The sequence below is a fragment of the Mobula hypostoma genome, chromosome 10 (genome assembly GCF_963921235.1).
Source record: "Mobula hypostoma chromosome 10, sMobHyp1.1, whole genome shotgun sequence".
Classification (NCBI taxonomy): Eukaryota; Metazoa; Chordata; class Chondrichthyes; order Myliobatiformes; family Myliobatidae; genus Mobula; species Mobula hypostoma.
Window position 1 is genome coordinate 26,055,983 of NC_086106.1, and position 24,929 is coordinate 26,080,911.

Below are 24,929 nucleotides of genomic sequence, written 5' to 3' on the forward strand. Positions count from 1 at the left end.
TCTTCTTGCTGTGGGTTTCCTTCCCTCCTCCACTTAATTTTTGTCTGAATTTCATTTTGTTGCTCTTCCTCGCCTATTTCCTGTCTCTCCTCCCTCTTTCATTGTTCCCCACTCTTTTCTTTCCTCCCTTTCCGTTTTTTCTATTTCCACTATTTTCCTCTCTCTCTTTCTGTCGTCTTCCTTCTCAATTTCCACTGCTTTGCCGACTTGCTCCGCCACTTCTATCCGTCTCTCTCTCTCTCTCTCTCTCTCTCTCTCTCTCAAACACACACACACAAACACACACACTCACTGTAGCTCATTCTGTTTATGCCAGCACAATGATCCTTTGACAACGCTTAAACAAGGTCGAACTTTCATAAGTCAGCAGTGACGCTTTGCTTCCCTGCACGCTACCTTGCAAGTATTGAGTCGGTTAAAATCACAGAGAATGTATTTGTATTTTAAAAGAATTACAAGATAGAGTATGTGGAGACTTTGGAAAAATGGATGCCGGTGTTGAAGGAAGGAGAGGTCATCTGGAATGATTCAATGGCCTGGGCTTTCTCTTTTTCCTGATGATCATAACACTGTAACTTGATTTCTAGTTACTGTGAATTTATAATGCAGAAATTCACCATGACTCGTATGCACACTACAAAGAGTAGGAAGCTTCTGCAGAAATAGTAAACTGCAAGGAAATACTTCCGTTCTGAGGTGGATCAGTAATTTCAGGGGAAAACGACAAATTCTCCACGACGGTTCACAGAAGATGCACTTGTGGGTGAAATGTTTATACTTTAAGCAGAATATTCAGCAGTTGAATATACGGCAAATGCACTTTCTCTGTTCGACCTGTTTAATCATTATCAAGGCATCTTTGTGCTGGCATATGGGATGAACAGAGTGAGTGATAGAGAGCGAGTGAGAGAGGATGAGAGAGAAGGGGGAAGGCAGAGATGGGAGACAAGGTGAGTGGTATGATGGAGTTTGCGGAGAGCTGGGTGTCAAAGATAAATAGAAAATAAGGGAAGTGGAAAGAGAAGGTGACTGAGAGAGTGCGTGTGTGAGAGAGAGAGATAAAGTCAGAGAGAGATATAGCAGAGCGAGAACAGAAAGGCAGGGGAAAGATTGAGGGAAGGAGACAGAGAAAGGAAGAACGGGAAAGAGAAGAAATGCAGGAAGAAAGAGAAATGCAGAGAAAAGAAAGAGGGGAAAGTGAAAAGAGGAGACACGAAACATGAGAAAGACTGACTGAGGGACTGGAAGTGCGAAATAAAGAGGAGGCGGGAAGAATTCTGACAGCAAGAAGAAGATGAAGCGCGGGAAATTTGAGAGTGAGAAACTATGATACACTTTGAACATGGAAGAATCATCTCGGCCCGAAATGACGACTGTCTACCCATTTCTTTACATGCTGCCTGACATGCTGAGTTACTGAAACATTCTCTGTGTGTTTCTTTGAACACCAGCTCGTTCTGTTTGTCCAGCTATCTTTCATGGAGTGTCCGATGGTCTTGAGCCGAAGATATTAACCTTTCGCGTCTCATTTTCAAACTGGTCGTTTGTTGCTTTAATTAGGACCCCATGTCTCCCCGTGTTGGTTGCAATTGCTCTGCCTGGTGAATCTCTGTCTGATCGGTAAGTACTTGTGTCATGCGGCCAGAGCGATCCGGCGCCGATCATGAACTCCGATATTTGTCTCCAACAATCTCGAACACAGATCCGAACGTCACGCTTTTTTTTTTCAGCAGCCGCACCTTCGGCCCTACGAGCACCGATCCCGCTGAACCATCGGCTCAAGGGAGAGCTACTGAACCCCGAATGAAGATCCTGTGAACGTTCTTCGTGCAGAGTGTGCCCGTTGTCCTTTTAAATAAGGCGACCACATAAGAACGAAGTTCTCTCCATTGTCCTTTGCCATCGTTTGAATGCTCCCTCCTCTGTTTATTGTAATGTGAGTCACGGCGATCAGCTCTCTGAACATGGACCAGAGTAACCAGGATTCTTTACTGTGGAACAATCATTAGCCAGAGGAGAAAGACCAGGATATTTCATCATTCCAGGTTTCTTCTCAATTAACATTCGCGTCCATTGATCCATCGTCTGCACATATCCCTCAATTGGTTTATGAGATTTTAATGGATGCAACGTCTCAACTACCTCGCAGAAGAGTAAAACTAGTCAACACCTCCTCTACAACTTCAACATTGTATAACCATTATTATAGAACCTATGTGTTTTCATGTAACAGAGAGAGAGAGGGAGAGAGAGAGAGAGTGGGGGGGGCAGGTAGCAGAAGAGAACGGAAGAGGCAGATGGTACACTGCGTGAAGAGGAGTGAGTGAGATAGTAAATGAAGAGATGACACGAAGTGGAGGATCGAGATAAAATAGGTTATAAAGACAAATACAAACAGACAGACGAAATGCGCAATCCTAATTCTAATTGGAAACCTCATTTATTGTTCGCACCAATGAATCGTTAAGACACTGGTGAGCCTCACCTTGGGTATTGTGTACAGTTTTGGGCTCCTCATCTTAGAAGAGATGTGCTGGCATTGGAGAAGGTCCAGACGAGGTTCACAAGGATGATTCCAGGATTCTGGGTTATCATACCAGGAACGTTTGATGGCTCTGGGTCTGCACTCACTGGAATTTAGAAGAATGAGGAGGGATCTCATTGAAACCGTTCGAATGTTGAAAAGGCTAGACAGAGTAGATGTGGAAAGGATGGTGGGGGAGTCCAGGACAAGTGGACATAGCCTCAGGATAGAGGGGCGTCCATTCAAAACAGAGATGCGGAGAAATTTCTTTAGCCAGAGGGTCGTCAATTTGTGGAATTTTTTGCCACATGCAGCTGTGGAGGCCCGGTCGTTGGATGTATTTAAGGCAGACATTGATAGGTTCTTGATTGGACATGGCATCAAGGGTTATGGAGAGAAGGCAGAGAAATAGGGTTGAGGAGGGGAAAAAAAGCATCAGCCATGATTGAACGGCGGAGCAGACTCGATGGGCCAAATGGCCTAATTCTGCTCCAATGTCACATTAGTCACAAAGCCACAGGGCAATGTTGAAATGTGTAGCAGGACTGGTCTTAGTCTGTAAAATCACTCAACGATATCAACTTTTTGGAAGTCAGCTGCCTTTCCGTGGAGTGGGAAGTCAGATACCATGTGTTCCCTACGTTATTTATTGATTATGTTGGTTGACCTTTTCTTGCAGGAGAATTAACGGTCGAGGAAGCACAGGCCGTGAGGTTGAACCAGCAGCTACAACGGCGTCGGTGCACTTTTGGTACATTTGTCATTATGAGGAAACTCCAAAATACTTGCTGAAGTTATATACCTCTGGAACGGTGGAGTGGTCTCCAGAATCTCCAGTGAGGTGTACCGATGCTTTGCAGAGAGGCAGCAAGGTGGTTCATTTCAATATCTCTGGAGTTTTGTATCGAAATCCGCCGTCTATCTGCGTGCCATGGGGAGCACTTCATGCCAAGGAGACTATGACTCCCGATAAAATCAGTGCACAGTCGCTAAAGGGCGATTTTTGCTAGAACACTGGAGGTGGCGCATTCGCGAGGATCACGTAATTGACATAAGAGGGCGAAACTTAATAGCAAAATACATCGGTCAGGATGTTAGGATAAATGTGGCGAGTGGTTCCATTGAAATATCTCCGGTGGTTTTGTGCCGGATTCCGCTGTGTATTTTCGCACGGATCAGCCCTCACTAATACAGAGCGACGGCCGATCTTGTGAAATAACTCATCCTGCGGACAATGGGAGCTCGCATTAGAGGGCGAGCTCGCTCCACCAGCTCTTGCTCAATATCGAACACAGTTTCGTCCTCGGGACCTCGGCGACAACAAAACCGCCCTGTTAAGAGGCTAATAGAGGCTGCAGGGCCAGAATCACAAAAGTTGGAACACACCCACAACCCCTAACAGCAATTTCCTACGAGAACGGGAGATATACATGCGTGGATAAAGCTTTGTGAATGAGGAGCAACTTCAGGGAATGCGAGCAAAGGAGGAAAGAGATAGGAAGAGTCATCTGGTGGGAGGAGGCCGGCGGTAAAATTGGAAGAGAAAGAGTGAGGGAGATGGGGAAACAGAGTGAGCGAGAGAAAGATTGAGAGAGAAGGAGAGTAAAGTGAATGGAATGAGACGTCTAAAGCAATGAGATGGCCAGGAAGACATTGATAGAAAGTGCAGTATGTAGACCGAGAGAGTTGGGTGCAACGCTGGAGAGTAAGGTCAAAATTTTATCTCTTCGTAGAGAGGAAACATGCAATTGTTTTATAAAAGTTGTTTCTGAGCCTGGTTATGCGTGATTTCAGGGTTTGTATCTCTGCCGATGTAAAAGAGGCAGAGGAGAAGGGGCCGGAATTTTAATCCTGCTGACTACTTTACAAAGACAGCGACAAGTATCGATAGAGTCTGCGGAGGGAGGCTGAGGTGTTGCGTTGCGTCCTGTGCGTTGGGCTCTACTTAATAACGCCTTTGTCTGCCCTCCTACCCGCCTAACACTGAACCTTAACGCCGACAGGAGAATTTCCGTGTAGTGGGATGTGATGGAGACAGCTCCACACATGCTAATACATCTTCATCCCTTTTCTCGACAGTTACCTTCACAAACCCCTTCAATAGAGTCTAATCAGATCGAAATAGAGTACAGATCGAAAAGGAGGAGGTTCTTGCTGTCTTGAGGAAAATTAAAGTGGATAAATCCCCGGGACCTGACAGGGTGTTCCATCGGACCTTGAAGGAGACTGGTGTTGAAATTTCAGGGGCCCTGGCAGAAATATTTAAAATCTCGCTGTCTACAGGTGAGGTGCCGGAGGATTGGAGAGTGGCTCATGTTGTTCCGTTGTTTAAAAAAGGATCAAAAAGTAATCCGGGAAATTATAGGCCCGTAAATTTAATGTCGGTAGTAGGTAAGTTATTGGAGGGAGTACTAACAGACAGAATCTACAAGCATTTGGATAGACAGGGACTTATTAGGGAGAGTCAACATGGCTTTGTGCGTGGTAGGTCATGATTGACCAATCTATTGGAGTTTTTCGAGGAGGTTACCAGCAAAGAGGATGAAAGGAAGGCAGTGGATATTGTCTACATGGACTTTAGTAAGGCCTTTGACAATGTCCCTCATGGGAGGTTAGTTAGGAAAATTCAGTCGCTAGGTATACATGGAGAGGTGGTAAATTGGATCAGACATTGGCTCAATGGAAGAAGCCAAAGAGTGGTAGTAGAGAATTGTTTCTCTGAGTGGAGGCCTGAGACTACTGGTGTGCCACAGGGATCAGTGCTGGGTCCATTGTTATTTGTCACCTATATCAATGATCTGGATGATAATGTGGTAAATTGGATCAGCAAATTTGCTGACGATACAAAGATTGGAGGTGTAGTAGACAGCAAGGAAGGTTTTCAGAGCCTGCAGAGGGACTTGGACCAGCTGGAAAAATGGGATGAAAAATGGCAGATGGAATTTAATGCAGACAAGTGTGAGGTATTGCACGTTGGAAGGACAAACCAGGGTAGAACATACACGGTTAATGGTAAGGCACTGAGGAGTGCAGTAGAACAGAGGGATCTGGGAATAAGATACAAAATTCCCTAAAAGTGGCGTCACGGGTAGATAGGATCGTAAAGAGAGCTTTTGGTACATTGGCCTTTATTAATCGAAGTACTGAGTATAAGAGCTGGAATGATTTGATGAGGTTGTATAAGGCATTGGTGAGGCCGAATCTGGAGTATTGTGTTCAGTTTTGGTCACCAAATTACAGGAAGGATATAAATAAGGTTGAAAGAGTGCAGAGAAGGTTTACAAGGTTGTTGCCGGGACTTGAGAAACTCAGTTACAGAGAAAGGTTAAATAGGTTAGGACTTTATTCCCTGGAGCGTAGAAGAATGAGGGGAGATTTGACAGAGGTATATAAATTTATGATGGGTATAGATAGAGTGAATGCAAGCAGGCTTTTTCCACTGAGGCAAGGGGAGAAAAAACCAGAGGACATGGGTTAAGGGTGGGGGGGGGGGTTTAAAGGGAACATTGGGGGGACTTCTTCACACAGAGAGTGGTGGGAGTATGGAATGAGCTGCCAGACGAGGTGGTAAATGCGGGTTCTTTTTTAACATTTAAGAATAAATTGGACAGATACATGGTGGGAGGTGTATGGAGGGATATGGTCCGTGTGCAGGTCAGTGGGACTAGGCAGAAAATGGTTCGGCACAGCCAAGAAGGGCCAAAAGGCCTGTTTCTGTGCTGTAGTTTCTATGGTTCTATGGTTCTATATCCTTTATGATTCAGCACAAACATTATTATCCTTCTAAACAACACATATCCAAACCGTTTGGTAGGCATTTTCCTCAGTAGGCAGCCTCCTGGGCCCTATATACGAAAAAAATGGATGTCGGTGTTAAAGGATGGAGCGGTAATCTGGAATAATCCAGCGGCCTGGGCTTTCTGTTTTTCCTGATAATAGTAACACTGTAACTGGATTTCTGGTTACTGTGGATTCCTTATGCACTTAGTCGCCACATGACTCACCTACTCAGTAAAGAGAGTAGGGACTTCCTGCCCCGATGGTAATGGGAAAAGGAGAAGCTTCCGTTCTGGCGTGGTCTCCATAATATAGGAGAAAGGAACAAGCACTCCAAGAGGGATCTTTACAGAAGTAGTTGTCCATTGAGCAGAATGTTCAGCTGATCCGGTGTTTATCGGGCTAAGGAGGCTGTCTACTGACAGAAGTGTCTCTCGAGCGGGTTGGATCTGTTTTGACGAAAGCATAAGCAATGTTGGCTCTAAGTCACATTGAACACTGAAGTAACTTATGAAGGTAACTGTCGAGAGGAGGGCTGAAAATGGAATAGCATGGCCCGGGTTGTCTCCATCTCTGTCCCAATGAACGGAGAATCAATTGAGGACGTTAGGATTGTGCGACAGGCACCCCTGTTGAGTGATAAGGGCGGGGGGGGGGGTGCAAGGGCGTTTCTCAGGAGACCCCAACGCAGACTCTCGAGGTCACAACTCAGCCCATCAGGGAATACGACCTTCCCTCAGGAGACTCTACCTATAATTCTCGCTGCCTCTGTGCAGTAGTCAGCATAGTTACCCGTTCCGGCCGTTCCCTATTCTGTCTCTTTTTCATTAGCGAATGATACAAAGCCTGAAATCACGTATCACGAAGCTCACAGGAATCTGTTGAAACTAATGCATGGATCCTAATTACGATAAGATATAATTTTGATCTTATGACCCTTGTTATGAGCTTGCTCCTTTTCCTCAGCCTGGGTCAGCCCTTCCCTGTCTATTGCCCACCCGTCTCTCTCGCTCTACTTACTGCTCTTTCGACCACTGTTTCTCTCGCCATCTCATTTCTCTCTGTTTCATTGCTCTCTACGCCTCCCCATTTTATTCACTTACTTTCTCTCTCGTTTTTACTGCCTTCTTTTCCCTACCCACAATATCTTTCATCCTATCTATTCCCCTGCTTTTGCTCGTTTCCCCTCCAGTCGCTACTCATTCGCAAAACCTTATCACGCATACGTATCTCTGTTCCACGTTAGAAACTGCAAATATGAGTTATTGGTGTGTTATCCCTCTACCCTGCAGCTTTAGAACCGGTGTACATAAAAGGGGTATTGTCGCCTGGGTCACGAAGTCGGGACAGTACACAATGTTGAGCTGGCGGTAAGGGGGAGTTGGAAGTGGCGAGAAAAACACCCCCCACACCCCATGCGAGCGCGCACTGTACTCTGGGTGAGTCTGTGTTCGGATCCAAAGTCGACTTGGCCTGGATCAGAGAGGGCTGTACGGTACAAAGATACACAGCGGAATCGGGTACAAAAGCCCCGGTTATATTTAGATGACACCAGTGGTCATTTTTGTCCAAACCACATCACATAATGACAGATGTATTTTGCGACTGAGTTTCGCCCTCTTAAGTCAACAACAACACGCTCGCAGATATTTGGTTGTGCCCCCTTCGGTTCTCCAGCAAAGGGCGGCCTCTAGGGCCCGCTCTCCTCGTCACCGCAGGGCAGATTTTATCCAGAGCCAACACCTCCTTACAACAGTTGTTCCCAATGGCACAGAGGTGCACAGCGAAGTCCGACACAAGAGCTCCAGAGATATTAAAATGAACCGTCTTGCTATCTCTCTGAGACGCAGCAGTAAACCTCACTAGAGATGCTGGGGACTGCTCCGTCGTTCCTGGGGAATATACCTTCAGCAAGTATTTTGGAGATGCCCGCGATGCTGAATGCAGCAAAAATTATATATGCACCAACGCCTCTAATTACAGTTCAGTGTTATGGTCTGTCCTTCTTCAACCTTTACTTCAGGAGACTGCTGGATCACAGAATCTTTCCCAGTCACTCCTGCAATAAAAGCACAGAATGCATGAGCACCTCGCGATGCACCGCTCACACGGAACAGATGCAAGTCGTTGCCGCGTAGACTCACCGGACAGCGCAGAAAATATCATCATCAAAGAACAAAGGGAACACATGATGTCTGGCTTCAAGATCGATAAAAAGACAACTTAATTCTGAAAACTTAATACAGTTTACCGATATTCGAGAGTATATTGGAAAGTTCTCGACCTGCGAAAACTTGCAGCTTGTGTCAGACTGGGGGCGTTGCCCTGTCTATCGATTTATTGGCGGGAGCAATAGATCCGGTCACCAATCAGAATGAGATTTACTTCAGTTTGTGTGCTTGTCTCCATTTGTTTTTGTAGCCCATTCTCTCTCGATCTTCTCCCCCCGTTCTCTCTTCTGCTTGCACTCATCTACAAACATTACAAAGCACTCTACACTCCGCCATTCACTTTCTGTTCTACTACTCTCTCTCTCTCACCCCCTCTCTCTCTCTCTCACACTCACACACACACACACACACACACACACACACACACACATCCCTGTCTCTCCCGCACTTCTTCGCAGCTTCTCTACTCATTACCCACGTCCCCCACTCAAAGTCTCCCTCAGTTTTCAGTTTGGCGAAGTGCACAGACTCAGTAGCCCATCATCGCCCAAGGCGGCTGAGCAGGATCCAGGATAAAAGGGAGACAGTGCGTCGCGCAGCGGTCGTCGAAGCAGTGATAGTCGGAGTAGTGTGAGTCAGAGTAGCGGTGCTTTGGCTGATCGGAGCCTCGGTGAGGGCGGCCTAGGGGAGGAAAGGAGTTAAGATGCGTCCATACCTCGTTTTCCATCTAATTTAAGAATAGTGGTTATGACTGCAAGGCCGATCTTCTGCTCTGGTTGTCAGATTGGGATATCGGGAGACATCCATCTGCGCCAGCTGCATCGAGCTGCAGCCGTTAGTGACCGAGTTGAGGAAATCGAACTGCAGCTCGATGACTTCGGCTTGTTAGGGACAGTGAGGAGGTGATCGATAGGAGCTACAGGCAGTTGTCACACCCGGGCCAGAGGAGACAGATAAGTGGGTGACTGTCAGGAGGAAGAAGGGAGAGCGTCAGGTAATGGCGAGCATCCCTGCGGCTGTCCCCCTTAACAATAAGTTCTCCATTTTGAGTGCTGTTGGGGGGGGGCTGACCTGTCTGGTGGAAGCAACAATGGCCGTGCCTCTAGAACTGAGTCTAGCCTTGTGACTCAGAACGGCAGGGAATGACAGAGGGTGGCATCAGTGATAGGGGACTCTAGTTAGGGGAGCAGAAAGGCTACTCTGTGCAAACGAAAATGAAACGCGGATGGTAGTTTGGATCCCAGGTGCCAGGGTTCATGCTGAAAGTGTCCACAATATCCTGAAAAGTGAGGGTGAGCAGCCAGAAGTCGTGATACATATTGGTACCAACGATATAGGTAGAAAAATGGAGATGGTCCTGAAAAAATAAATATTACAGGGAGTCAGGAAGGAAGCTGCAAAGCAGGGTCACAAGGGTAGTAATCTCGGGATTGCTGACTGTGCCACGCGACATGGAGTACGGGAATAGAATGACCTGGCTTATTAATGTGTGATTGAAGGATTGGACTGGGGTTAGTGATTCAGATTTCTGGATCATTGAGAACTCTTTAGACGCGGCTGTGACCTGTACAAAAAGGATGGGTTGTACTTGAATCCGAGGAGGATCAAAACCTGGCAGGGAGGTATGCTACTGCTACTGAGGAACGTAGTTTGTGAAGAAGGCTAGGCAGATGATAGAGCAAAGATGCACTCGTTTTTGATTTCAAACTCATCCTGATGGTTTGAGATGTGTCTATTTTAATGCAAGGAGTATCATAAACCAGGCGGATCAATACTTGGATCTGTCACGTTGTGGCCATTACAGAGACTGTGTCAGGAACAGGAATGGCCGCTGAGTGTGCCAGGCTTTAGATGTTTCAAAAAGGAGAAGGACGGAGGCTAAATAGCTGGGGAAGGACATTGCTGATCGGGGATAATGTCACCGCTGCAAGAAAGGAATTAAGTCATGGAGGGATTATCAGTGTGGGTGGTAGTCGGAACAAGAAAGGGGGCAATAACTCAACTGGGTGTTTTATAGCCACCGTCCCTTTCCCCTTCCCAATATTAACAGAGACATCGAGGGGTAGATACGGAAACATATGTTCTCAGGGAAAGGCAAGGCAGAAATGTGCCAAATATTCAGGGAAAAACTTTGCAGGCCGTAGGGGCTGTAATGTGCAGTAGATTTCTTTGTTTTATGTACTGTGCTCTGTGTCCTTTTCTATTTGGCCGAGATTGCTGTATCTTCGCTTCTTGCTCGACTGAACTCATCGCTATCCTACCCTTTCTTATTGTGTCCTCTTCATCGCTTTTTCCTTCCTTCTTCCTTTTCCTTCACTTTCCTTCCCTCTGTCTCGTTCCTTCCCTTCCTCTTATTCTTCATTTCCATTTTTCTTTCTTTCCTATTCCGTTGTTCACTACTTTGCTTCTTCTCATTCCTCTCCACCGCTATTTCCTTCCGTTTCTCTTCTTCTTTCTTTCCACATTCTCCATTCCCCTTTCACTTACTTCCTCTGTACCCAATTCTCAATTTCACTTGCTCACGCTCTCCCCCCCGTTTCCGCAATTCTGTCTCTCTGTCTCTCTCTCTCTCGCTCGTTCATCCCACTTATTACTCTCTCGACCACTAATTCTTTAGTGCTGTCACTTCTTCATTGCTCTCTGTGTCTCCATCTTTCATTTACTGACTCTTCATTTCTCACTGTTTGTCTCTCTCCCTCAGACGGCACTCCTGCCTTTAACATCACAGTCCCTATATAACAAAACGCTATCTACACATAATATGCATCTCTGGCCTTCCTTCCCTCCGCGTCCGAAAACGCCACTGGGGACAGAAAGAAAGAGGAAAGCCGTTGCTCGTTAGTGGCTGTGGTTCTCAGGGGTTGTCGGTGAGGGTGTTGAATCACTTGGCACTCGCCCTGCAGACCTCAGTAGCCTCAGTTCAAGGAGGGTGCATTTTTGTCTGGGTCCCAAGGACGGGCCTTATTAAGTGCGTAGGGCTCAGTGCGCCCTCTACGGCGAGCGTCCACTACACAGGGTGAGTTTTTGTCACGATCCGCCGTCAGCCTGGAACGCTGTGGGATCCACGGCGCAAATGTACAGGGCGGAATCCGGCATAACAGTCTCGGAGATACTTATATGAAACCGCTGGCCAGTTTTGTTGAGAGAACCTGAAACCCTCAAAGAAACGCCTTCACCCCGAACCGCGTTTCCAGTGCTGAGTATTGTCAACAATTGTTTCAGAGATTTTCCAGAATGTAGAGCGTACCACAGATAGGCTCTGACCGTTCCCGAGTAGCTGCAGCTCAGCGACGCTGTCTGACCTTCCTCGATCATTAATTCCCTCCGATCCTGAGTCACGGAGATTGCCGCACTCGTACCTGTAACAAATCCCAGAGTGTGTGAGCGGCGCCGGATCGCACTGAACGTGTAATACCCGCGCTAACCGGTTAACCAGAGACTCACCAGGGAGAGCAGCCGTTAGAATCAGCAACCAATACATGGGAGACATGGTGTCTGCATTACAATCAATATAATTTATGAAACTGTGACTTGAGAGAAGGTAATACCTTCACGTCTGGACCAGTAGGGACTTAATGGGAGACAGGAGGCGTGTCTCTCGCGCCTCATTTGTCACTTACTCAAGATACAGGATTATGAAACCAATCAGAACAGGCGTGTGTTAACAGACTCTCTCAGTTTCTCACTCTTGGTCCTTCTCGCCCGTCTTCATCTTGTCGTCTGAATCGTTCGCACATCCTCTCTCCTTCCCTTCTTTCTCTCCCTTAATCAATTTCTCAACTGTTTGCCGACTCTTCTTTCCTTTCTATTTTCTATTTTCCCCTCTCTTTTCCTTTCTCATTTGTTCGGAGACACTTCTACCCGTTTTCCTTTGAAGTAAGTGAGCATGTTGTATCGGTCTTCACTGTGGAAGACACCAGCATGTACTAGCTGTTAAAGGCTGCAGGGAAGAGAAGCGAATACAATTACAATTACAAAGGAAAAGCTGTTCAAAATGCCGAAAAATCTAAGGGTAATAATTCATCTAGACCGGTCGAACTGCACACTAGGTTTCTGTGAGAGGTAGCGGTACAGATTGTGGAGGCATTAGTAAAGATCCTTCAGAAATCATTGGACTCTGGCATGGTGGCAGAGGACTTGAAAATTGCAAATGCCCTTCCACTCTTTAACGAAGGAGGAAGGCAGAAAAGAAATTATAGACCAGTTAGCTTGACCTCAGTGGCTGGAGTCAATTGTTCAGGATAAGTTTATGGAGGACTTGGTGATACAGGACAAGATAGGGCAAAGGTAGCATGGGCTCCTTAAGGGAAAATCTTGCCTGACGAACCTCATGGAATTTTCTGAGGAGATTACAAGAAGGATAAATTTAAAAAAAAACATGTAATGGATGTTGTACATTTGGATTTACAAGGGCCTTTGACAAGGTGCCACCCAGATGGCTGCTTACCAAGATAAAAGCTCATGTTATTACTGGCATGGTTAGATCATTGCCTGATTGGTGGGTGCTGAGGCTTCAAAAGGCATTGGTGAGGTCTCACCTTGAGTATTGTGAACAGGTTTGGGCTCATCATCTGAGAAAAATATCCTGCCATTGGAGGGAGTTCAGAGGAGGTTCACAAGTATTATCATACGAGGAACTTGGACAGTTCTAGGTCTGCACACACTGAAATTTAGAAGAATAAGGAGGGATCTCATTGAAACGTTCCAAATGTTGAAAGTCCGAGAGAATAGATATGGAAAGGATGTTTCCCATAATGGGTGATCCTCGGATGAGGGCATAGCCTCAGGAGAGAGGGCCGTCAATTTAAAACAGAGATGCAGAAAAATTTCTTTAACCAGACGGTGGTGAAATTGTAGAAATTGTTACCACCTGCACCTGTGGAGGTCAGGTCGTTGGGTGTACTTAAAGCAGAGCTTGATAGGTTCTTGTTTGTCCATGGCACCAAAGGTTACGAGGAGAAGGCCGGAGAGAGGGGCTGAGGAGGGAGGGAAATGGATCAGTCATGACTGAATGGCGGAGCAGACTCGATGACCCAAATGGCCTAATTCTGCTCCTGTGTGTTATGGTCTTATGGTCTTATGGTATATTTCAAAATGAGCAGGTTTTAACAGAGTCTCTCACTTTTTCGCTCCTGACCATTCTCGCGCATCTCCTTCTCACCTGTTTTCTAACTCTTCTTCCCTTTCGCTCAATCCCTCTCTTAACCTTTCTCTTTATTTGTTCTCCCTCTTTATCCATTTTCTCCACTCTCTCCTCTCCCTCCCCCTTCCCACTTCCTGAATGTCTCCATCCCTCTCGCTATCGACTTTCCGGCCTCTCTTTGCTCTGCCTTCCTTTGTCTCTTTATCGCCTTTTCGTCTCTCTAATTTATTTTGATCTCTCTCGTTCTCTCTCTCTCTCTCCCGCTCTCTCTCCCTCCCCCCCCCCACTCCCCCCTCTCTCTCTCTCTCTCCCTCTCTCTCTCTCTCTCTCTCTCTCTCTCTCTCTCTCTCTCTCTCTCTCCATGTCTGTCTCTCTGTCTCTCTTACTCTCTCTCCCACATGCAAGCACATAGGTTCCATAATAATGGCTACACACTGTGACTATGACTATCCCATCGATCAATTACGGGACGACGGATGTTAAAGAATAAAGAACGTATCTGGTCTGATCCAATAGCCAATCTTTCTCGGTGTTATTATGTTAGGTGTTTATAGGGCTGAGTGTTTATATACTGGGAAAAAAATGACGATTAAACAGTATGGTTCTGGATTGGAGATTAGGTGGATAAGTATTGTTGGACATACAGGATATTGAGAGGATTTTAGAAGATAACTGTCGAGTGGACACTTCGCTTGGTGAACGGAATCAAGACAAAGCAATCTCGATAGGTTTGTGACACTTTGACTTCAGAAGAAGGGCAATAATTCCAGTCGCCAATCAGAATGGGATTTGCTTCCGTATGTGTGCTTGTCTCCATTTGTCTTTGAAGCACATTCTCTCTCGATCTTCTCCTGCCGTTCTCCCTTCTACTTTTACTCATTTACAATCATTACCAAGCACTCTTCGCATCGCTCACTTTCTGTTCTACGTCTTATCTTCCTCTCTCTCTCTCTCTCTCTCTCTCTCTGTTTCTCTCTGTCTCATTATCATCTCTCCCTGCCTCTCCGGCATTTCTTCACAGCCTCTGTACTCATTACCTATATCTCCCATTCAAAGTCTCCCTCCCTTTTCAGTTTGGCGAAGTGCACAGACTCAGTAGCCCATCATCGCGCAAGGGGCTGAGCAGGATCAGGATAAAAGGGAGTCAGTGCGTCGCGGAGCGGTCGTCGAAGGAGTGACCGTCGGAGCAGTGTGAGTCAGAGTAGCGGTGCTTTGGCTGATCGGAGCCTCGGCGAGGGAGGCCGAGGCGAGGTAAGGCGATAAATTGCGTTCATATCGCGTTTTCCCTCCAACTTAAGAATAGCGGTAATAACTGCAAGGCCAGTTTTCTGCTCTGGTTGTCAGACCTGGGATATCCGGGAGGCTTCCAGCCTCGCTGGTGGCCACATCTGCGCCAGCTGCATCGAGCTGCAGCTCGTTAGTGACCGATTTAAGGAAATTGAGCTGCAGCTCGATGACTTCGGCTTGTTAGGGACAGTGAGGGGGTGATGGTTAGGAGCTGCAGGTAGTTGTCATACCGGGGCCAGAGGAGACAGATAAGTGGATGATTGTCAGGAGAAGAAGGGCGAGCGTCAAGTAATAGGGAATATCACAGTGGCCGTCCCCCTTAACAATAAGTACTCCATTTTGATTGCTGTTGGGGAGCGACCTATCTGGGGGAAGCAACAATGGCCGTGCCTCTGGAACTGAGTCTAGCCTTGTGGCTCACAACGGTAGGGAATGGAAGAGGATGGCATCAGTCAATGAGGACTCTTTAGTTAGGGGAACAGACAGGCTATTCTGTGGGCGCGAAAAAGAAACGCGAATGGTAGTTTGGATCCCAGGTACCAGAGTTGATGCTGAACGTGTCCACAATATCCTGAAATGTGAGGATGAGAACCCAGAAGTCGTGATGCATATTGGTACCAACGACATAGGTAGAAAAGTGGAGGAGGCCCTGAAGAAAAAGAGAATAACAGGGAGTAAGGATGTTGCGAAGCAGGGCCTCCAGGGTAGTAATCTCGGGATTGCGGTCTCTGCCACGCGAATTAGAAAATAGGAATAGAATGAGCTGGCGGATTAATGGGTGACTGAAGGATTGGAGCAGGGGACAGTGATTTAGAATTCTGGTTCATTGGGAACTCTTTAGATGCGGCTGTGGCCTGTACAAAGAGGAGGGGCTGCACTTGAATCCGAGGGGGACCAATATCCTGCGGGGAAGTTTGCTAATGCTACTGGGGAAGGTTTAAACTAGATTTGCAACGGGTGGGAACCAAAGGGAAGCGGCAGAGGATGAGGCCATTGGCGCACTAGTAGTGACAGCTTGTAGGAAGCTTGTGCAGAAGGTTAGGGTGATGATAGAGCAAAGAAGCACTCATCCTGATGGTTTGAGATTTGTCTATTTTAATGCAAGGAGTATCATAAACAAGGCGGATCAATACTTAGAACTATCACGTTGTGGCCAAAACAGAGACTGTGTCAGGGCAGGAATGGCTTCTGAGTGTGCCAAGCATTAGATGTTTGAAAAAGGAGAGGGGCGGAGGCAAGATAGCTGGGGCATGACATTGCTGATCGGGGATAGCGTCACCACTGCAGGAAGGAGAAAGTCATGGAGGGATTATCTACTAAATCAGTGTGGGTGGAAGTCGGAACAAGAAAGGGGGGTAATAACTCAACTGGGTGTTTTATAGCCACCTCCCCCACCCACCACTTCACAATAGTAACAGAGACATCGAGGGGCGGATAGGGCGGTGCAATAATAACAGGTTTGTTGTGATGGGAGATTTTAACTTTTCTAATATTGACTGGCATCTCCTTAGAGCAAGGTGTACAGATGGGGTGGAGTTTATCAGGTGTGTTCAGGGAGGTTTCCTGATGCAATATGTAGATAGGCTCTACTTGATCTGGTATTGGGAAATGAACTTGGCCAGGTGTCAGATCTCGTTAGGAGAGCAGTTTGGAGATAGTGATCACAGCACGATCTCGCGCTAAAGAGCGATAGGAGTAGTCAATTTGAGATAACGTAATTGGGTAGGGAGAAAATATGATGCTATTAGGCGGAAACTTTGGAAAATAAATTGGGCGCGTATGTTCTCAGGGAAAGGCGCGACAGAAATGTGACAAATGTTCAGGGAACAACATTGCGGACGAATAGCCTGTAACGTGCTGTAGATTTGTTTGTTCTATGCCCTATGCTCTATTTTCTTTTCTACTTGCACGAGATTGCTGTATCTTCGCTTCTTACTCGACTAATCTCATCGCTATCCTACCCTTTCTTATTGTGTCCTCTTCATCGCTTTTTCCTTCCTTCTTTCTTTTCCCTCACTTTCCTTCCTTCTGTCTCGTTCCTTCCCTTCCTCTTATTCTTCATTTCCATTTTTCTTTCCTTCCTATTCCGTTGCTCACTGCTTTACCTCTTCTCATTCCTCTCCACTGCTATTTCATTCCGTTTCTCTTCTTCTTTCTTTCAACATTCTCCATTCCCCTTTCACTTACTTCCTCTGTACCCCATTCTCATTTTCACTTGCTCACGCTCCTCCCCCCCCCCCCCGTCCCCGCATTTCTCTCTCTCTCTCTCTCTCTCTCTCTCTCTCTCTCTCGCTCGCTCGCTCATCCCACTTATTACTCTCTCGACCACTAATTCTTTAGTGCTGTCACTTCTTCATTGCTCTCTCTGTCTCCATCTTTCACTTACTCTTCATTTGTCATTGTTTGTCTCTCTCCCTTTCCCTCTGACATCACTCCTGCCTTCCACATCACACTCCCTATATATGAGAACGCAATCTACACATAATATACATCTCTCGCCTTCCTTCCCTCCGCGTCCGAAAATAAGGGACAGGCCTCTGCGGACAGAAAGAAGGAGGAACGTCGTTGCTCGTTAGTGGCTGTGGTTCTCAGGGGCTGTCGGTGAGGGTTTTGAATCGCTTGACACTCGCCCTGCAGCCTTCAGTAGCCTCAGTCCAAGGAGAGTGCATTTTTGCCTGGGTCCCATAGACGGGCCTTGATAAGTGTTGTGGGTGGAGCTCAGGGCGGCCACGACACAGGGTGAGTTTTTGTCCTGATCCGCCGTCACCCTGGAACACTGTGGGCTGCACGGCGCAAAGATACAGGGCGGAATCCAGCATAACAGCCTCGGAGACAGTTATGTGAAACCGCTGGTTAGTTTTGTTCAGAAAACCTGAAATCCCGACCGGGCTGTCTTCAGACTGAACCGCATCGCCCGTGCTGAATATCGTCAACAATTTTTTCAGTGACTTTCCAGAATGTTGAGCGTACCACAGATAGGCTGTGCCGGTTTCCGAGTAGCTGCACCTCAGTGACACTCTCTGTCCTTCCTTCGTCGTTAATTCCTTCGGATCCTGAATCACCGAATTTGCCCAACTCGTACCTGTAACAAATGCCGAAGTATGAGAGAGGCGCCGGGCCGCAGTGACCACGCAGAATACGCGCTAACTGGCCAGTCAGAGACTCACCATGCAGAGCGGTAATTAGTATCAGCAACCAACACAGGGGAGACATGGTGTCCGCAATTAAGTCAGCAATCGGATTTCATGAAAACATGACTCGAGAGGAAGCAATAGCTTCACGTTAGGACGAGCAACACTCTGTGGGAGACAGGTGGCGCATCTCTCGCACCTGATTTGTCACTTACTCAAAATGAGGGGGATTCTAGATCCAATCAGAACGAGGATGTGTTAACAGAGTCTCTCAGTTTCTTACAGTAGGCTCTTCTCGCGCGACTGCTCCTTGCAGTCCGGCACTATCTCTCCTTCTCTTCTTTCACTCCCTTAATCACTCTATCTCACCTGTTTCCTGAGCCTTCTCAGCGTTCTCTTTTCCCATCTCTCCCTTTCTCTCTTTTTGTTCTCCCTCTCTTTTAGCTATTTTCCTTTTCCTGTTACTTTCTCTCCCTCTCTTGCTCTCTCTTTCCTTTTCTCCACTCCCTCATTGCCTCCTCCCCTCTTGCTTTCCCCTCTCTGCCTTCGCATTGCTCTTGGTCTCTCTCTCTCTTTCCCTCTCTGTCTCTCTCTCTCTCTCTCTCTCTCTCACACACACACACACACACACACACACACACAGATTCCATAACAATGGTTAACCAATGTTGAACTTGTAGAAGAGGTAGGTGACTAGATTTAATCTTCTGCGAGATGCCTGGAGACATTGCGATGGTTAGTCACATAGACCAATTTGGCGACATGTGCAGACGACCAACCCATAGAAGCGGATGTTAAAGAATGGAGAACGAAGGTGGAGTGATCAAATGGCCTGGTCTTTCTCCTCTAGCTAATGATGGTTACGTTGGAAGTCATACTGGTTACTGTGGTTCACTGTTCAAGTGAACCCGACCTTTTCTCCTTGGAGCGGCAGAGGATGAGAGGTGACCTGATATAAGATGATGAGAGGCATTGATCGTGTGAATAGTCAGAGGCCTTTCTCCCAGGGCCGTAATGCCTAACACGAGAGTTCACAGTTCTAAGGTGCTTGGAAGCAGATACAGCGGAGATGTCAGGGGTAGGTTTCTAACGCAGACAGTAGTCAGTGCATTGAATGGGCTGCCGGCAACGGTGGTGGAGGCAGATACTATAAGGTATTTTAAAAAAACTCCTGGATAGGTACTTGGAGCTTAGAAAGGGCTATGGGTAACCCTAGGTAATTTCTAAAGTAAGGACATGTTCAGCACAGCATTCGTGGGCCGAAGGGCCTGTATTGTGCTGTAGGTTTTCTAAGTTTATATGTTTCTAAGTGTCTGATCGCTATGTCTCTCATTCTCACTGAACGGAGAATGGAACGCTGCATCGATGGTAAAGAGCAAAGGACAGAACTCCATTCTAATGTGCTCCCCTCATTTTAAAGAACGAGGGGACACGGTCTACTCGAAGGACGTTCATAGAAGGTTCCTCTGGCTGCAGTGGTTATATATTTGAGCAGGTGGTTCAGCATGTTCGCTGTTTAAAGGGCTGAAGAGGTCGATTGAATGGTTTGGATGTGTGCTGCAGATGAGAAGGATAAGCACTGTTAGACAAACTTCTCTTGGCGAAAGAAGTTAGGAGAAAGGGACGTCGATAGGATTGAGAGATTGTCTTCAGAAGTAAGGCGGAAGATTGGGATCTGATGCAAATATGAGGTAGTCTGCAACCAGATAGGTAAGGATGGTGGGCAGCTGGGAACAGTTGGGGCAAATGGCGTCGATATAGGTGATTGAGTGCGTGGAGCCCGGGGCAGGAGCAGAAAAATAGAAAGACTGATAACTTTGGTGGTGTTGGAAAGAAGGGATGATTTGAATGGAAGTGGGTAGCTCACACGAACAGAGAACGATAAGACCAAGACATTTGAAACAGGTGAATTAAAAGTTAATACCGTCGCTTTGCAGATACCCCAGAGAGAAAATGAGGTGCAGTCCCTCCTGTTTGTAGTTGGCCTCACTCTGGTTTTGGAGGAAGCTGACGAAGTCAGCCTCTCCCTATCTACCAAACCGTTATCCTCGTATATGCAATACTCCACCTTTCTGCGCGTCCCAAACTGCAAATAAGGGGCATAAGTGAGGGACGTCTTGGTTATGGGGGTGGGGTGTACGGGTGTTGAATCTCTTGTCCTTTGACATTGTAGCCATGATTAATCTCTACCCAGGGAGATGTGCGGTCGCCTCTGTTTCCTGCTCGGCGCTCTTTGTATATGGAAGAAGTACTGAGGATACCCCTGCTACTCCGACCCATGGCAATCGGGTCAAATTGTTGTTCAGATCCTCCCTCGCCCTTAAACCAAATATACACGGCAAAATTCCGCACAAAAACCCGGAACGACTTAAACCATTGGCCTTTCTGATCCAGAGGACCCGACGTCCTGCCAGGACTGTCTTCAGGCTGAATCACATCTCCAGTGATGAATACTGTCAACATTTTCCACGATGCTGAACATACCACGTATTGCATTCGCCAGTTTTGAGCAACTGCAGCTAAGTGATATCGTCTGCCTTTCTTCGTTCATTAATTACCTCCGAACCTGGGCCAACGAAGCCACCTCACTCTTACCTGTAATAAACCCCGGGGTTTGAGCCATGGATAAGATACGTTGAATCGAGAGAATTGAATACCTGCACGTCAGGCTCATCCGACAGTCCGTGAGACAAGTATGTAATCAGAACGAACATGTGCCTTCCTCTCTCTCTCTCTCTCTCTCTCTCTCTCTCTATCTCTCTCTCTCACACACACACACACACACACACACACACATTCTGTGATCAGCATAAGGGTCCCATTATAATTAATAGACGATTTAGAACTTCTATAAGAGGATGGTGACTAGTTTTGCTCTCCCGCCTGGTGCCCTGGAGGCATTATCGATTAAATTCACAGAAAAGAAAGTTTTGTAAAGGAATTAAGGGACATGTGGGGACTTCAGAATTAAGGGAGCGGACGTTAATAAATGAAGGTGGAATCTGGGATAGTCGAATCGCCAGGCCGTCTTTTTTTCCCCTGTTAATGATCATAGTGCTGTAAGTCATTCTAGCTATTCCGGATAACTGTTCATTGTTCAAGCGTCCATTCGTTGTCTTAGACACTCTCTCTCTCTCTCTCTCTCTCTCTCTCTCTCTCTCTCTCTCTCTCTCTCTCTCTCTCTCTCTCTCTCTCTCTCTCTCTTTCTTTCTCTCTCTCTCTCTCTCTCTCTCTCTCTCTCTCTCTCTCTCTCTCGTGAGTGTGCACATGATAAAAATAGATTAGACTGTAAGTTTTCGCGCAGCTGGACTGTTGCGTACTCAAGGTGAATATGAGGAGACGTTCCTGGTTTTCTTGATTCATCGCACACCTCTACCTGGCTCTATCTGCCCATCATCCCTCCTCCATTTCGGCTACATGTCCTTCCCATCACTTGTGTATATTGGCTATCAGCCCTCTACACTCTCAGTCCCGTTCCATGGTTTCCATCTTGCACGACAACTACTCTTTTACCTCCTCGGACGCTGCTTCGCCCACAGGGATCTTCCAGCAGTGTATTTTTATTGTTTTTTTTCTTCTGCTCATATATGCTTATGCAACAATCGATCATTTATTTCAGGATGAAGGAATGTGGTGGTAGGAGATGAGAGTGCAAGGCAGAGTTTGAATCCACTGGGATGGTAGTTTCGGCAACACCGAATCTAGAGCGATCAATTAGGAAAGAATGTGATCCTTGCAGACTGAGGCACAAGCACACCCGGGCACAGGAGCACAAAACGGCGAATTTTTTTCTCTCTCAAAGTGGGAAATACCAAAGAACGATTTTCTGGCAGAGTGTAGTCCGTATGAAAGAGAGCTGAAAACGAGTACTAGAAGTAATTTTAAAAAGCGAATTGAGAAATGAAAAGGAAGTGTGAAAAAAATACCGGATCGCTCGGGCTGAGTGGGTCGGTCTTGCACAGAGTTTGTATATTATGGGCCCAATGGTTCGATTCTGTGACCTTCGGATTAGAAGCCTGAGCGGTTCTGCATTGGACAGGGTGGGGTTTTATAACCATTCCTTTAAACTGGAATAAATTGTCCAACATCCTCTTGGAGCGATGTTATACATATTAAAGTAGCACGTGAAAAATCGTGCAAACAAATGATCTTGTGTACAACCCTCTTATGTTTCCCTGCCGGATTGCTCCCTAAATTCACTGATTACATCTGATTCCACCAACCCGCGACAGTTCCACGCTGTGTGTTAAAAAACACTGTCACTAAACTCCCGTCGTTTAAAAAAAAATCTCCTTCTTCTCCTCTTAAATTTGTGCCCTTCAGTTCTTAAACTTATGAACTTACATATATGGTCTCGCCCAAGAATGAAATAACAAGAGGAGTTGAAAGTTGAAATATTAGGAAAGTTGAAATATTGTTTGTTAACGGAATGCGAGTGCACCGGGGTACGACAGCCCAGTACATTCGGCAGTATCCGAGCAGGAAATCCGGGACAGTTTTTTGAATTGGAAAGTAAAGGTTTAAGTCTTTCTTGCTTGTATCGCACCAGGATGGCCGAGTGGTTAAGGCGTTGGACTTAAGATCCAATGAACGAATGTTCACGTGGGTTCGAGCCCCACTCCTGGTAACTCATTGACAGGCTCAGACTGAATTTTTCGGGGCACAGAAGTATTTCCACGTTTATTATATTTAAAGTATACTTATATATTTTCCGCAAAACTCAGGTGGGAGGCCATTCGGGCCCACTTCCAACACATTCCACCACCACCCGCCCCCCGTGATCTCGTTAGAGCGAAAGAGGACAGAAGGCCTAAAAGTACCGCGATCTCTCAATCAGTTTGCAAACCCCACTGCTTCCCGTTACCCCAAACACAACAGATTCTGCAGATGCTGAAATTCCGGAGCAAAACCCACAAACTGCTGGAGGAACTCAATAGGTCCCGTAACGTCTATGGAAATGAATAAACAGTCCACTTTCCGGGCCGACTCCCTTATTAAGGACTGGAAAGGAAAGGGGATGACACCCTGATGTAAAGTTGAAGTGGGGGAAGGAGGACAAGTCAAAAGTTGATACGTGAAACCAGGTGGGTGAGAAAGGTAAAGAGCGGGAGAAGAATAAATCTAATGGGAGAGGAGAGTGGACCATGTGAGAAAAGGAAGCAGGATGGGCTCCAGGAGAATGTGATAGACAAGAGAGGAGAAAGATAAGAGGTCGGAGTGGAGGACGGAAGAAGAGGTAAGGGGGAGAAGAAAATGACTGGAGAAAAGTACTGGTCGGTTTGAAGCAACTACTATATTTGACAAAACAGGATACAGCAGGCATCATATTGAAGCCCTTTCAGTCGACGCTACCCAATATTTTATGTGCTAAACATCAAAAGACAATTACATATCTACAATGCATCCATAATGCTTTTTTGGAAGTACACAGAATCTTCACGGGTCCCGATTTCCACACCACAGACATCTAAATGAATTTTAATCAGCATTCTCTGGCCCGTGATACAAGGCTTTTGGGAACCTATTGTCCAGAGCTGTATTTCACATTAAATCTACAATGTATGTTCGAATCTGCAGGCCAGTGACCGAAGTCAGTTACGCTAATTGCTACATGTGCTAGACTCAGAAATCTGCATAATAAGGCAACGAGCTGGAAAGAAGAAATCTGATAGGAGAGGAGAGTGGACCATGTGAGCAAGGGAAGAAGGAGGGGCACCGGGGGAGGTGATAGACAGGTGGGGTGAATTTGGAGTCAGAGTGAGGAATGGAAGAAGACGGAAGGAGGAGGAGGGAAAAATGCCATAAGGAGAAATCGATCAAGTTGAAGCCTACCTGGACGGATGATGAGGTGTAACTCCTCCACCTTAAGAGTCGCCTCACTGTGGCAGAAGAGGGGAGTCCACAGAGTCCAGACAATCATGTCGGGAAGTGAATGGGGATTGGAATTAAAATGGTAACCGAGAAATTCTGCTTGTGGCAGATGGAGTGAAGGTGTTCGACAAAGCAATCCCTCAATGTCCATTGGGTCTCACCAATACAGGGTATCAGGAGCATCGGATACAACGGACGTATCCGAAGCTCTTGGCACTCTGATGCCCTAGAAAGAAAAGCTTCTTTCTGGGAAAAGCTGCAAAGGAGACGAAGAAACTGATAAAAGTGAAGAGCATTTTACAGGAGACAAGGTAGGGAGAGGTATAGTCAAGGTACCGTGGGATATAAAAGAAGATGGTGGCCTAATTGTTTCCAGAGACGGAGACAGAGGGATCGAGAAATGGGAGAAAGGCGTCAGAAATTGTCCAAGTGAATGTTAGGGCATGGTGGATGTTGGATGCAAAGTTGAAATTGACAAGTTCAGTAGAGGTGCATGAAGAAGCTCCAATGCCGTCGTCAGGGTAGTTTAGAAAGAGCTGTGGGGCATTACTTTGGAAGGTTTGGAACATGGACTGTTCCACGTACCCGATAAAATGGTAGGCATTTCTGGAGGCCTTGCATTAAAAGTTGGGGTAGACATTTTTTCTCCAGAGATAAAGACAGCGAGTTAGAGAAGAGAGAGAGAGAGAGAGAGAGAGAGAGAGAGAGAGAGAGAGAGAGAGAGCGAGTGAGAGAAAGAGGTGATTAAGGACAGGGAGGAAACTGGAGACAAAATAATGACCATTTTAAGCTCAGCATGTGCGAATGAAGCAGCACCAAATCAATCATCAAGGTAACGCAGAAAGGGCTGGGGAGCATTATCTTGGAAGGCTTGAAACATGGACTGATCGACGTAGCCAACGAAAAGCCAGGCAAAGTTGAGACCCACGCGCCTCCTGTACCATCTTTGGGGCGCGGGTGTGTGGCCGCACAGTGACATAAATGCTTCCTTTCACATAGCCTTTATTGCCGCGCAGCTGGAAGAT

At 46.6% G+C, this 24,929-nt stretch overlaps 1 non-coding gene across 1 annotated transcript; it reads left to right on the forward strand.

Moving 5' to 3' along the window:
* Window positions 1-22,577: 22,577 nt before the first annotated feature.
* Window positions 22,578-22,660, forward strand: trnal-uaa (transfer RNA leucine (anticodon UAA)). Its single transcript has one exon. It is a non-coding gene; the product is annotated as a tRNA-Leu (tRNA).
* The last annotated feature ends 2,269 nt before the right edge of the window (window positions 22,661-24,929 follow it).